Source organism: Lichenostomus cassidix, chromosome 7 (assembly GCF_008360975.1).
Source record: "Lichenostomus cassidix isolate B80296 chromosome 7, HeHo_3.0, whole genome shotgun sequence".
In the NCBI taxonomy this organism is placed as follows: Eukaryota; Metazoa; Chordata; class Aves; order Passeriformes; family Meliphagidae; genus Lichenostomus; species Lichenostomus cassidix.
In genome coordinates this window covers 12,377,644-12,389,970 of record NC_139488.1, presented here as the reverse complement: position 1 = coordinate 12,389,970, position 12,327 = coordinate 12,377,644, and the positions used below count along the sequence as shown (strand labels likewise).

The window sequence follows — 12,327 nt, the reverse complement described above, 5'->3', positions numbered from 1 at the left end:
AGTGCCAGCCAAGACACTCCTGTTGGCACCAGCCACAGCACAGTGGCACAAACAGCAGCTGTGTCCAAAACAAGGCAGTGGCAATTGCCAGTGTCTGACCAACGTAGGTCATATCCACACCTTGGCCTGGCAAGCCTGCCCGAGAGCTGGCCAGAGCCCCACAGCACCTCAGCAACCATCATTTCTCATCCACATGCTAGTTATCAAACTCCCAACTTAACCAGTTTTGTTGATGAAGCCGGTATGTATATTTTTGTATCTCAAAAAACATAACATACATGAGAAGATTCTATTCTATACACCTTAAATTATACTTCCTCAAACCAGAAAACAGGATGAAGAAGATCTGATCTCCAGACCAGTGAGCCAGAGCTAGAAAGCACTATAATTAGAATCAGGACTGAGACTGAAGACCCCGGGTTGTTTGCAAAACTAATTAGCTAATGTCATTAGAAAACAACAGAGAATAAACAAGAGCCAAATCAGACTCTACAGCAATCTAAGGAAAGGACAGTTTAATAACTGTACTTAGGATATGTTTTAAATGAAAAAAAAAAAAAAATCACTTTATAGAGTAGATTTCATCCTGGGCAATATCCATACATCTTGGACTTAGCAAAATGGCTAGGAGAAGAGGGTTTCATCATAGTAAACACAGCTACTTCACAGCAAGATTTATTAATACATCCAAAAGAAAGAAAGAAAATCATTTTGTCACACTATATACAGATAATACATACAGTGTTTTATACACATATTACATCAGTTTTTACACAAGAAAAATATACATAAAAATGTAAACTTTTGTATACAAAAACCCTTAAACAAATTAAACAAGGACCAGATAACAAAAGGAGACCAATCTATTCTCATTTAATTGATTTTTTTTTTAAATGGTAATACAGTACATTCATTGAGAAATATGAGGAACATGTGAGCCAACCTTTCCTATTTAAAGGGAAAGTACAAACACAAGCTTTCCTCCCCGCCCCTGGAATGCTGTCCGTGAGCCTCCAGCACTAGAAGCAGTGGTGCGAGTTGCCATTGCTGCCAGGGACCCCTAAGGAAAGGACCCTTCTTCTCGGGCACCTCCATGCCCCACGCTCTCCAAAAGTGACACATCCACAGCAGCAACCTGGGCTGGGCTGTTTGTGCGCATTAGCCAGTCTTCCAGCTAATAGCGTGAGACGGGACGCGGCAATGCCCGTTTGTATGTTCCCTTTAAGCAGTCATTAAGTGGATTAGCGTTGCTGGAGGAAGTTGTTTATTTTTCCCAATGTACGGTATGCTGAACACATGTGTCAGGGATGGGAGGGGAGAAGGAAGGGGTGTAAGAGACTGCTAATCCTTGCTACCATGCAGTTACTTCAAAATCAGGTACGTTTGCAAGCTACAATTCACTGGTTCAAAATACACTGCCTCACCTTTGCTTTCCCACTGCAACTTGTTTACATTTTAAACTCTAGTGACCGAACAACTGTATGAGGCTCTTTGTTACAAGGCTGTTTCTGATATCAAAGCATGATCAAGCTACCTTTAAAATGACACCAAACACAAACTTCTTGGAGACAGCCTTAAAAAGAGAGAGCATTCCCTCTAAGCACTTCAGATTGTCCATTTGCCACCTTCTTTTATTAAGTCTAGGATAAATATATTAACCCTTAACTGCAAAAAGGATATTGGTTGAGCTTCTGGCATCTGTTTTGCTCCACTTGCAGATAAACATTTTTGGGAATTGGAGGGAAAAAAACCCAAAAAACAAACCCACAACAATAAACTCAAATTTTAAAACCTCAGGCATAAAATGAGAAGGGAATTATTTAACATGTTGGTGAAAAACTGTTGCAGAAACTTGAACTTGTTGGAAACAAACAGACGATAGATTCCAATGAAGGCTCCTCACATTAAATAAGTTAGACGGGTTACAGACATCTTCAATAAAAACATCCATCCTCCACAAAGTATGTTAAAATGAAACACAATAGTGATGCACTGGTATTTCTCCTAAAAAGGACAGAAGGACATGAAATCTCCTTAGTGATATAAGTACTATTGAATGTAGGAGGTGAACAATGATTTACGAAAGAAATGAAGGAAAAAGCTGTGTAAAAGAAATCATGAATCATTAACTATAATTGGACAAAAGGGGGATGGGGCAGAATGCAATTACTGTATGCCTCAGAAACACCTGAAAGAAATAAATACTTAGAAACTTGTGTTTCCATTTCTTTCTTATATTCACCTAAACAATGGTGGGAGTAAGGGCTTGTCTGCTTGCTTTTGTTTTTTCATTTCCTTTTTTTTTCTTTTTCTTTTCTTTTTTAAAATAACAACCCTTCTAGTAAAAATTCAAGACAATTACAAATGGCTTTAGATAATTAAAAGTCTCCTTTTTAAAATAAAAAAACTTTGATAACACATTTCTCCATTTCTTCTATATAATGCAGCTTCAGTGAAAATAAGTCATAAGGGACAGCAATTTGCAAAAAATGTGTGGAAAGAAATTGCCAACCAAGGTTCATAACATATACATATGTATATGCAAAACATCTATACTCTATATACATATTTAATATACGTATGCATGAGTATATATCAGGAGATAACCAACAGGTACATTCTCCACATACATAAACTGAAATAGCATAATAGGCGTGTGCGTATAAATCTCTATGATACACACGCAGTACACAGACATACCCATACACACGCCCCAACATATGTATTATAGAAATTGTGTATGATTGCATGAAAGCTCAGATGGAACGGTACACCAGTTACCTTTTTCTAACAGAAATGCAAGGAAGACAAAATTCCATGGCTGAATTGTGGCCAAGAAAAATTGTGTCATAGCCATATTGAAAACATGGAATCCGGTATGGCTCCATGACAGAACTGGAGCAGCATTCTCCACTGAAACTGAAGCCTAAGTTACACAGCACTTCAATGTGACTGAGCAGGTTGCTGACAGCTGCTTTCTGCTAAAAGGATATAGAAGCTCCATTTAGCCAGAAAACAGAAAATAAAACACTTAAGCCCACAATTTACTTGCATAAGCAAGATCACCCAATACACAATTAGATGCAAAGTGCTAGCATGTTAATGGTCAACTCTGCACTCCATTTTAAAATCTGTTTTATGGTAAAGTGTAACAAACTGTGTTTCTTTTAATATGTTTGATGACACCCTCATTGCTCAGAGCAGAGCACAAGGCTGCCTTCTGCTTACTGCCTGTGTTATGAGAAACACAAACCAAACTTCTTTTTTCTCCCTAGGGTTGAAAACTGGGAGGTAGTGTTTGGTGGATGCAGTTTTCTCATTTTGACCATTTAAATATGATGCTGGGTTAACCTTTTAATACACTAGGAAGCTTTGCATCAGGTTCCATGAAAAGTTTGTATTCATCTGCAAATCAATCACAGTCCTACTGAATCACAATTGAATTGCTGGGGAAGTTCGCTTAAGTTCAAGCAGGTGCTCAGGGCCCAATTCAGCTACTACTCCAGTCACCAAGAGAATTTCCCTAATGCATAAGCAGAGCTGGATTGGGCCATTAAAGCAGATTGCTGCTAGCAAGAGAAACTGCAGAGATGCAGGGAACAAGGAGGAGCTGGAATGGAGGCAATGGAGCAGAGAAGCAGAAGAAGTTGGCATTGCAAGCGGCCTCAACGAGACTTAATATAAAACAAAAGCAGAGACATAGCAAGGAAACTCCACTGTGAGGGCTGAGGAAACATAAACCAATGGTGACCAAGCTCAGATCAGTCTCTGAGTCATCCAGACACCTCAGAAGAATTTAAAACAACTTGTCTGGCACAAGTGCTTACCTGTTGCACATAGGTTATGTGGATAGTCCCTCTCTAGCTCACACACTTATTCTTGTTACAGCTAATGTACAGGTGTGTGATACAAGGTATATTCCATCTATAAATCTGTATGCATGTATATATAGATTTAGATAGATTGCATTCATACATATTTATTGTACATCATGAGGGCAAGTCCACATTCAGCAAAATGCTACCATTATCTCATATACAGATATATCTCTCTGTACAGGTATACCCAAAAATGGGTCTACTCTCCTCCATAAAGGCATAAAGATTTATGCTCCCAATTCCCATTACCACCAAATAAGCAGCAGAAAAGGCCTCTGACAACTTCCACCTCCCTATTCTTTTGCCTATATGCATATGTGCCAGAAACAAATTGTGGGGAAAAGGAAAGGGATGCCTGGGGGGTATCAACATAATATGAAGGGGAATATAAAACAAAAATTTGCAAAAAATTTCAAATTTCTATTTAATACTGGAAGCTCTGTTTTTCTAAAAAGGTTTTTAAAGTCACCAAGACTATCATACTTAAAAGTGATACTGTATGAATAAATAACGATTAGGTAACTTTCTCCAGCCTAAATAGAACAGTACGAAGAGTAAGCCAATCTGTAAGAATGCTTCTGACTTCTTACAATTTCAAGTAGGAGCTCCCATAAAGAAACCTTCCTTCTCCAATTACAAAAAAAAGGTAAGCGATCACAATCAAATTCAGAATTTCACAGCCTGAGTGAAACTCCCTTGACTGAATGCATATTTTGTTCTGCAATCCCACAACAGCAATTTTGGGACAAAATTGAGATACACAAAGATCCTCAGGAGAGAAAAAAAAACTACTTTGAAGACAAGATCCTTTTATGGAATGGATTTCCTCACTCCACAAACAGTACCCCTTACAATCTAATTGGAAAACACAAGTACACTGATTGATGGCATTTTCCAAGTCAGACCATAGGAGATTCAGGTATTACTTTACAAAGATAGAGCAATTCTCATGCCTCTCCATCCCATTGAATGCAAACTTTCCCATTCAGTTTCTCCTGAAAAACTAATTTCTTCTATCACTCCTCCTTCCCCATTTGTTTTGTTTAAAGGCTGTCTTTGGGAGCTTGGTATTTTCATGGCATTTTAAACAGGGCTCAAAGCAATTCATTTGAAAAACAGTAAAATTGACATGATATCAGAGTTAGCCTTATAACAGAAGATTATATAGTAGAGAGTTTCAGTTATTTACACAACAGTGAGGACATAACAACCCCCTACTAAATAATCACATTTCTACAATACATTCCATCACCTCTTGACTACTTTTCTCTTTACAAAACTATGACCTACATACAATATACACATTCATATCGCACATACATCCCCCCCCAATGCATATTTTTTGTGTGTATATATAATACATACATGCACACAAGCAGTCTAATTCTATTTGTAAGTCACAGTGGGAATTCCTTTGTGAGGAAAGGAGGGGAAAAATTCCTGAATAAGACACTGTAGATGCCTAATGTTCCAACTTTTCAAATTCCAACTCACAGAGCTAACTGGAAATAAATACATTAAAAAAAAGAAAAGGTCTTACAAACTTGGTTCACAACTCCCAGCTACAGTAGTTGGATTTTTAAATTTGATCTATTTACCCTGTAACTAAATTTCTAATCATAGGTACAAACCACAGATAAATTATTGCAGAATGTAACACTCAAAATTTAAAAAGAGTTATAGGAACAGTAATATAAGGGTTAAAAAGAGTTCTATACTTGTTGATACAGGATACCATTTTATTTATATATATATCTATATATAGATATAGATATCTGCAAGGTAGCAAAGAATAGCTGTACACCTTGACACGGCAAAGATCCAGTGTAAAAAGGTGCTTCACTAGTTTGTTTTTCCAAAAAAGCTTGTATATAATTTTATAGCTATTAAAAACACATATGCAACATAATTCATTACACTCAATACAGCTTTAGTATAAAACTTATAATTTATGAGGTGATGTTAATAGCATAAATTAATATACCATTTCTCTTAAAATCTACAATAAGTATTCTGAAAGCTCATTGGGGAAGGGTATCTTTAAATAAAAAGTTTAAAGCTGAGCGTGATGAAAAAGATTCTGTATGTTGAACTTGAGATGAGAGCCCCGAGAAGAGAAAGAGTCTGTAAGCCAGACACCATTGACTATAAAACTGAACAAAGATTTCTCCTTCTTGCGCTCTCACTTAGGTGACGCTCTACCTTAAATTATTATTTACTTTTAAAACTATTTACTTTTTCTTTTTTTTTTTCTTTTTTTTTTCTTTTTTTTTTGTTAACTGCCCTTATTTCCACAAGGAATCCCTGAGACATACCCAAAACTGTACAGTGAAGGTCATCACTGTTCAGAGAAACTGGTTCAACCCCTTCTGGTAGGATGTAACTATTTTGCATGAGAATCAAAATGTCCATCACTTCAGACTGAATCTATTTGCACCAGAACCAACTACACTGTTTAAGACGCAGGTTAGAGAGCCATTTCAGGGTAAATCAGTCCACTCCAAGGTAGAAGCCAATGCCATCGCAGTTAGCTACATCAGAGCAATCTGCACCAAAGTTAAAGTTTTCCAGAGGATACCTGGGAACATTACCTATCCACAGCTCATCTCCGTGGGCACCAGCTGACAACGACAGAAAGCAGGTTAAACATTAGCATGACTGGACCAAGTTCAACATGCCTATGTGGTCAACACGTGGGTAACTCTGGACATCTCACTGTGTGTGTGTGTTTGAGGGACCAGCAAGAGGAAGAGTAGGAAGAATGCATTTTTCTACGTTACGTACAGTTTTATGGTCAAAAGCCCAAGATTCATCCTATTCACTTCCAGACCAAATTCTATGACCTAGAGTAGACTGAAAAGATGCCAACACTTACTTCAAGGAGACAGATAAAGAAAGCCTTCTCCAGCTACTGCTGTCAGCTTACAGCTATGCTCACTTTGTCCTTTCATGCTTCCACTACATTACCTCATTCCATAGTAGCTAGAGAAGGAGCATATGAATGCAGAGTAAAACATGGGAAAGCGAAGAACTCAACAACCGTAAATATAAGAACAGCAAAGGGAAAATAGTCACTTACTGTTTGAGTTTTTTAAAAAGAGGCTAAAGACACAAGTGAGAAAATTGCTCTAAGATGCATCTTTTCAAACTCCTTCTCCTCCCCCAAACTTTTCTTTCCCAAAAAAAGTATTTTTGTCTAGTTTTAGAGACAAGCCTGAAACTTTATCTGGTAAAACTAAGGTCTCTTATGACCAGACCTCTCCTAAAGTCCAAGTTTAAGCCAAGTGAATACAAATACAGATTCTTGTGACCAACCCTCCTTACTTTTATTTGGGCTTGTGCATATTAAGAAAAAACAATTTAAATTTTGATTTTTGACTTCCTAATCATACACACCTCAAAAAAAGAGGAACTTCTGAGAAGGTAAATTCTTGATAAAAATGCCTGTATATTCACTGCTAGTGTGTGCACCCACTTGATCAATGTTGCACCCTCAGCATCTAGTTCTTGACATATTAGCATCCTGTGAAACATCTCCTGACTCACTGCTCTGAGAAATACTTTGATCTATTGCACTGTCATTCTAGCTTCAAAATGTATGTTATGGATTACAGGAATCTCTTCTCCTTTTTTATAGTCAGATTTGCTCAGAACCATGGAAGACTTCACCAGCCAGCATAAGTTACATTGGAGAAGTGTCTGAGAATGGGAAAATAGAAGCAAGAATGATGAAGAATGCAGAGTGGAAGGAAACAAAGGAGGTACAAGAAGTAGCCCACAAATCCCCATCATTAAATGTTACCCAAAAGATCAGAAAGACCTCGTGGATCAGAAGGTGAGAAAGACCTAAAGATCTGGCCAGCACATGAACCCCAAACTATTCCTTCAGTTACTATTTCTGCTACCAGTGGACCTTGCAACAGGTCTGCACAAGAGACTCCTTCACATGTAAAAATACAAAAGAAAAATTACACCAGTTCCATCAGGGAAGCTGCCCAGACATCCACACAAATGTCTCACTGCAGAAGATCACTGCAAGTAACTTTTCTATTGTTTGTCAGCTGAAAGCAACTCCTGCCACCATTCTGTGCCCTTCAAGTCTTGAAAGGTTAACTGCAGGTAGCTGGCTAAAAATTTTTCCCTTCTCTCTGCCCAAAGGCTCATACCGTTGGAGAATTCATGAGTGGATTTAGCTCACTGCAGCACAAAGAAGGGAGAAATACCCTTGGAGGCCTGACAATGCCTACAGGGAAACGCAGCAGCAAGGAGGCTGCAGGAGCTCGGGGAGGAGCTGAGTTCAGAAGCAGCCTAGGTAGCTACCAGGGCCAGCTTCTCACGGAAGAAATGTGCCCACTGTTTACTGTACACCTTTGCAAGACTTTCTTGGCAAGCAGATTCAATCCCAGACTGTATTTAAATGTGGTAACTGCAAAACGAAGCTTCAAACTGAATTTGGCTACTGGTTTGCAGGTTCAATCCCAGGTCTTTTGCCTTGGCCATACTTCTAAAGCCAGCGGCAGCTCACAACAGAATATCCTAATTTTTCAATACTCATCTTCCTTTTAAAAAAAAAACCAAACCTTCCCCTTGGCTTCTCTTTGCCACTAGGTACAATTCTCCTTTGACAATTTCTTTTCTCTGATTTTTGCCTAGCAGGTGATAAGCTTCTCAGGGCTTTCAATGCTTTCCAAATGAGAACTGCAAATCCCTATTTCAGTTGGAAATCTAGCTGTTGCCATTTTCTCCACAGTGCCTGAGGCAGACCTGCAACTGTGCTACTTCTCAGCATTATCAATTTAAACCTTTTATGCTCAACCATAGGGAGAAGCATGCTACTAACGAGAAGGGATCTAAGCAGGAACCTGGAGAAACTGGTAGGCAGGAGGAGACAAAATGATGCATCTTTTCTTGTATCATAATAATTATGAAGCCAAAGAACAAATCATCTTTGAGCTAAGTGCATATAGTTCCCCTCAAAGTTGGTGTAAAGTCTTCCTAGGTGAAAGGAAACATCAAAGTGTGTCTTAAAGAACGTCTTACACACCCAGAGAGCATGAAGCTATTCCTGATAAGCCTCTGTACACTGTCAAAATTCATCTCGCATTAAGTACTTTTATACTGAGACTGAGGTCCTATTATTGCCAAAATAACGTAAATTATATTCTCTGTCTAATTTTTTTCATTCCTTAAAACTCCAATATTACGGAAAGAAATTAACTATTAGCTTCAACTAGCCTTATTCCATTTGTCAACACATAAAGGGCTCAACAGGTATCGAGCATCTGAAATTGCTACACTGGCTCTTTGGTGAAGGGGTGACGAGAGTGCTAATTGCTGTAAGAGCTGATACTCAAAAACATTTGTGAGGGAGCATGGATTCTACTTGGGAACTGTATAAATAACAGCCTCGAGGATTACCTTAACCTGGCCTGCAGTATTTCCCAGAGGAAGAGGTACGGAGTATCTCTGACTGCACATACCTCTCAATTGGATCTCTCGCATCCAACAGCAAGACACTGATGCACTGAAGTCAACAGGCTGTGTGGGTGTAGAAGCCCACCTGGAATGATCCACCTTGTAAAGCTAAGATCAAGACCCGTAACTGCTTGGTAGCCATGTAGCCATGAAATTGGTGGCAGTGAAAAAATGAGTGGTGAACCAGGAAAAGGCAAGAGTGGTGGCCCGTTTCAGAACACTGTGTTAGACAGGACAGAGGGATTCCTATTTCAAATGTATACAAACTGAAGTTTATTTTTGAAAGTGCAGCTTTATTGCAAACTTAGTTTGCTCATTGAAAAAATGTTACGCAGTCACCTTTCAGGGAAGAGTCATCAAGCAATATACAAAAATTGAAATCTAAGTGGGGGAAGAGAGTTGATATCCTAAGCTACTTTAAAGAAGTGCAGGTACATAAAGGCCATTGATTTCAAATGGGAATCATGGACCTGCATAGCTCTGAGAGCTTTTGAAATTCCCTGTCTACATCAATGCACAGATTAGGAGCTGGGTTCTGTTCTGAGTTAGACCAGTACAAACTCACCTTGACCTTAGACTGGAAAGCTCCTCTTTAATTTATACCAACACAACCAAGCAGAACTTGGCTCTCAGTTCCTACCCTCTCTTCCCCCCCAGCATTTGCTAAGAAAGAGAACTGTGATGTGGGACAAATATACTCTGCACTAGCTGCAGCTTCATTAGAAGTTTGATGGGCACAAGAACCATTTCAAGACCAAAGTCCTGAAACCAATACATAGAAATTAACACCCTCTAAAATTACATGAATACACATGCAGATTAAAGAATTTGGTATACTAGCTCTCCACTCTTTTTCAGTCAGACATTCCAACGCATTGAAGAAGGTATATGAACACAATGAAAATCATCTGCAAATCAAACAGTTGTCTCCTCAACAAAGTATGGGTAACATAATACAAAAATAAATAAAAGCCTTGTCAGATTTGCCTCATTCACAATACCACTGGGCATTCCTCAATCAGCAGGACAATCACAAGCAGGATTTCATAGGCTTCAATTAAACTTTTTATGTGATTTAAAAACATATAAGTGTTACAAACATATTTAAATCACCACCTTAAAATACTCTGCTTATATTATTAAGATCTATTTTACCAAGTATGAAATAATGACTTCATAACAACAGAAGCATGAATTTTTTTTTTCTTCCACCCACATACACTTGCAATTTCAGAAAAGGACATATGAGTATCCATACTCTTTTATATTTAAAGAGGACAGATAATTCAAGAAAAGAGGGATAGTATGATTGCTACAATAGTAAGAAGACACAAGACCTATCCCATTTAATCTCTGTTCCTTAGGAAGATGCAAGGAGAGGTTTGGGACAGATATTTTGGTGTGTGCCTGACTACTAACAAAATGAATTTCTATAGCAACTAAACTTTATTCAGTGATCCTTCACTCAAAAAGTTTATTAGGCCTCCCTATTACATGTGCTTGGTTCTCTTAACTTCCTGAAATAGACTAGAATACACTCAGGTAAGACTTTTTACTGTAAGATAGAATAAAATTCATCATCTACAGTAAAAGACAGAAGTGTAGAATTTTCTGTTTTCTCTCATCTGCATCTCTGAAACAAACCAAGAAGAGTAGAGACTTATTATGTTAAATAGGAGCTACTTTTACAGTAAAAGTCAGAATACAGTAGCAAGTTTGAGCCCTATAGAGTCACAAGCAAATTCCTTCTTGATAAGGAGATGCAGGTAAACACCTCAGAATTTCTGCTGCTATTACCTCTTGGATTAAAAACCATAAAATTAAATAATAATAATTTTAAAGAATCTAGAACCTAGCTGACCCCTTTCTTTAGGAACTGGAATTACTACCAAAGAGTGAGTATTATTGTTAGCAGGTGATCAGTACAAACAAAACCATCCTGCAGACAGAAGGAATTCTTACCTATTTCGCTTTAGTGATTTCTCTTTTAGTTAGCTATGACTGCTGATAGGCACCTGCTAGCTCCTTACATACATTCAGCTTCCCACACAGAGCACCAAACCCTACAAGTGTCAAAAAAATTATATGGCTCTCAGGGGATTAAAAACTATCAAAGGAAGTCTCACTAGTTAGACATATTGTGAAAAATGCATCCATTTGAAACTTACAATGGGTCTGAACTAGACTTGTGTGGATGGGCAGAATACCAACCTAATTCTTCCTGTTTCAGCTGGGAAATTCCTGTCAGCCTGTCAGGCAAAGAGTTCTGGACAAAGACACACTTAAAAAGGCAAATCATCAATGCTACAAGGCCACAGTAATTCAGCAAAGAAGGGAATTTCTCACAGGAATCTTCACTAATCCATGATCTGTATTTCAATCCTTCTGTTTATCTCTTTTTTTTCCTGGGCTAACTTCATATCAGCCTTCAAGTTTATGGGCAACCAGACAACTGATCCCTTTGCTACTCAATGAATTACAAATCATAAAAAACCCCAAAAATCAGCATGCAGTAAGAACAGTGACCAGTTCTGGAAGAGGACAACTCCCACTTGTTCAACAAAAGAAGAAAAGGAATCACTGCTCCCTGCACCCCAAACACACACACGCACACAGAGGAGGTCAAGAGACTATTTCAAGAAACTGCCAAACTCATCCTTGAATCATGATCTTGATTTAGGACTTCAGTGCACTATTCTCAAATCAATGTGTGCAGCCAAGTTGTCCATGCCAGATGCTACCTTTGGAAAATAAAGTAAATTTTAAAAAATTAAAAAAAAAAAAAAAAAATCAAGAGACTTCTGCCCACTGGAAAACTTTCCACCAGATGCTAATGGGATGGCAAGCACTGATCCAAACCCTAGGGAACAGTAACACACATCAGTGATCTGAGGTATCTTCCCATTTCTAGGTCTTACTGCTAAGATCAATTACATCCAGTAACTGTGCTGTATCCTTAAGGAATTATTGGGGA

The 12,327-nt window shown here is 38.2% G+C and overlaps 1 protein-coding gene across 6 annotated transcripts in view; it reads right to left on the bottom strand.

Moving 5' to 3' along the window:
* Nucleotides 1–659: 659 nt before the first annotated feature.
* Nucleotides 660–12,327, bottom strand: part of INO80D (INO80 complex subunit D) — a 45,450-nt gene continuing 33,782 nt past the window's right edge. For 4 of the 6 annotated variants that reach the window (XM_085066233.1, XM_085066235.1, XM_085066234.1 and 1 more), the window contains one exon: nucleotides 660–12,094. The gene's annotated coding sequence lies outside the window, so the exon portion shown is untranslated. The remainder of the gene's footprint in view (nucleotides 12,095–12,327) is intronic. The other 2 variants (XR_014853443.1, XM_085066236.1) reach the window with 2 other exon arrangements.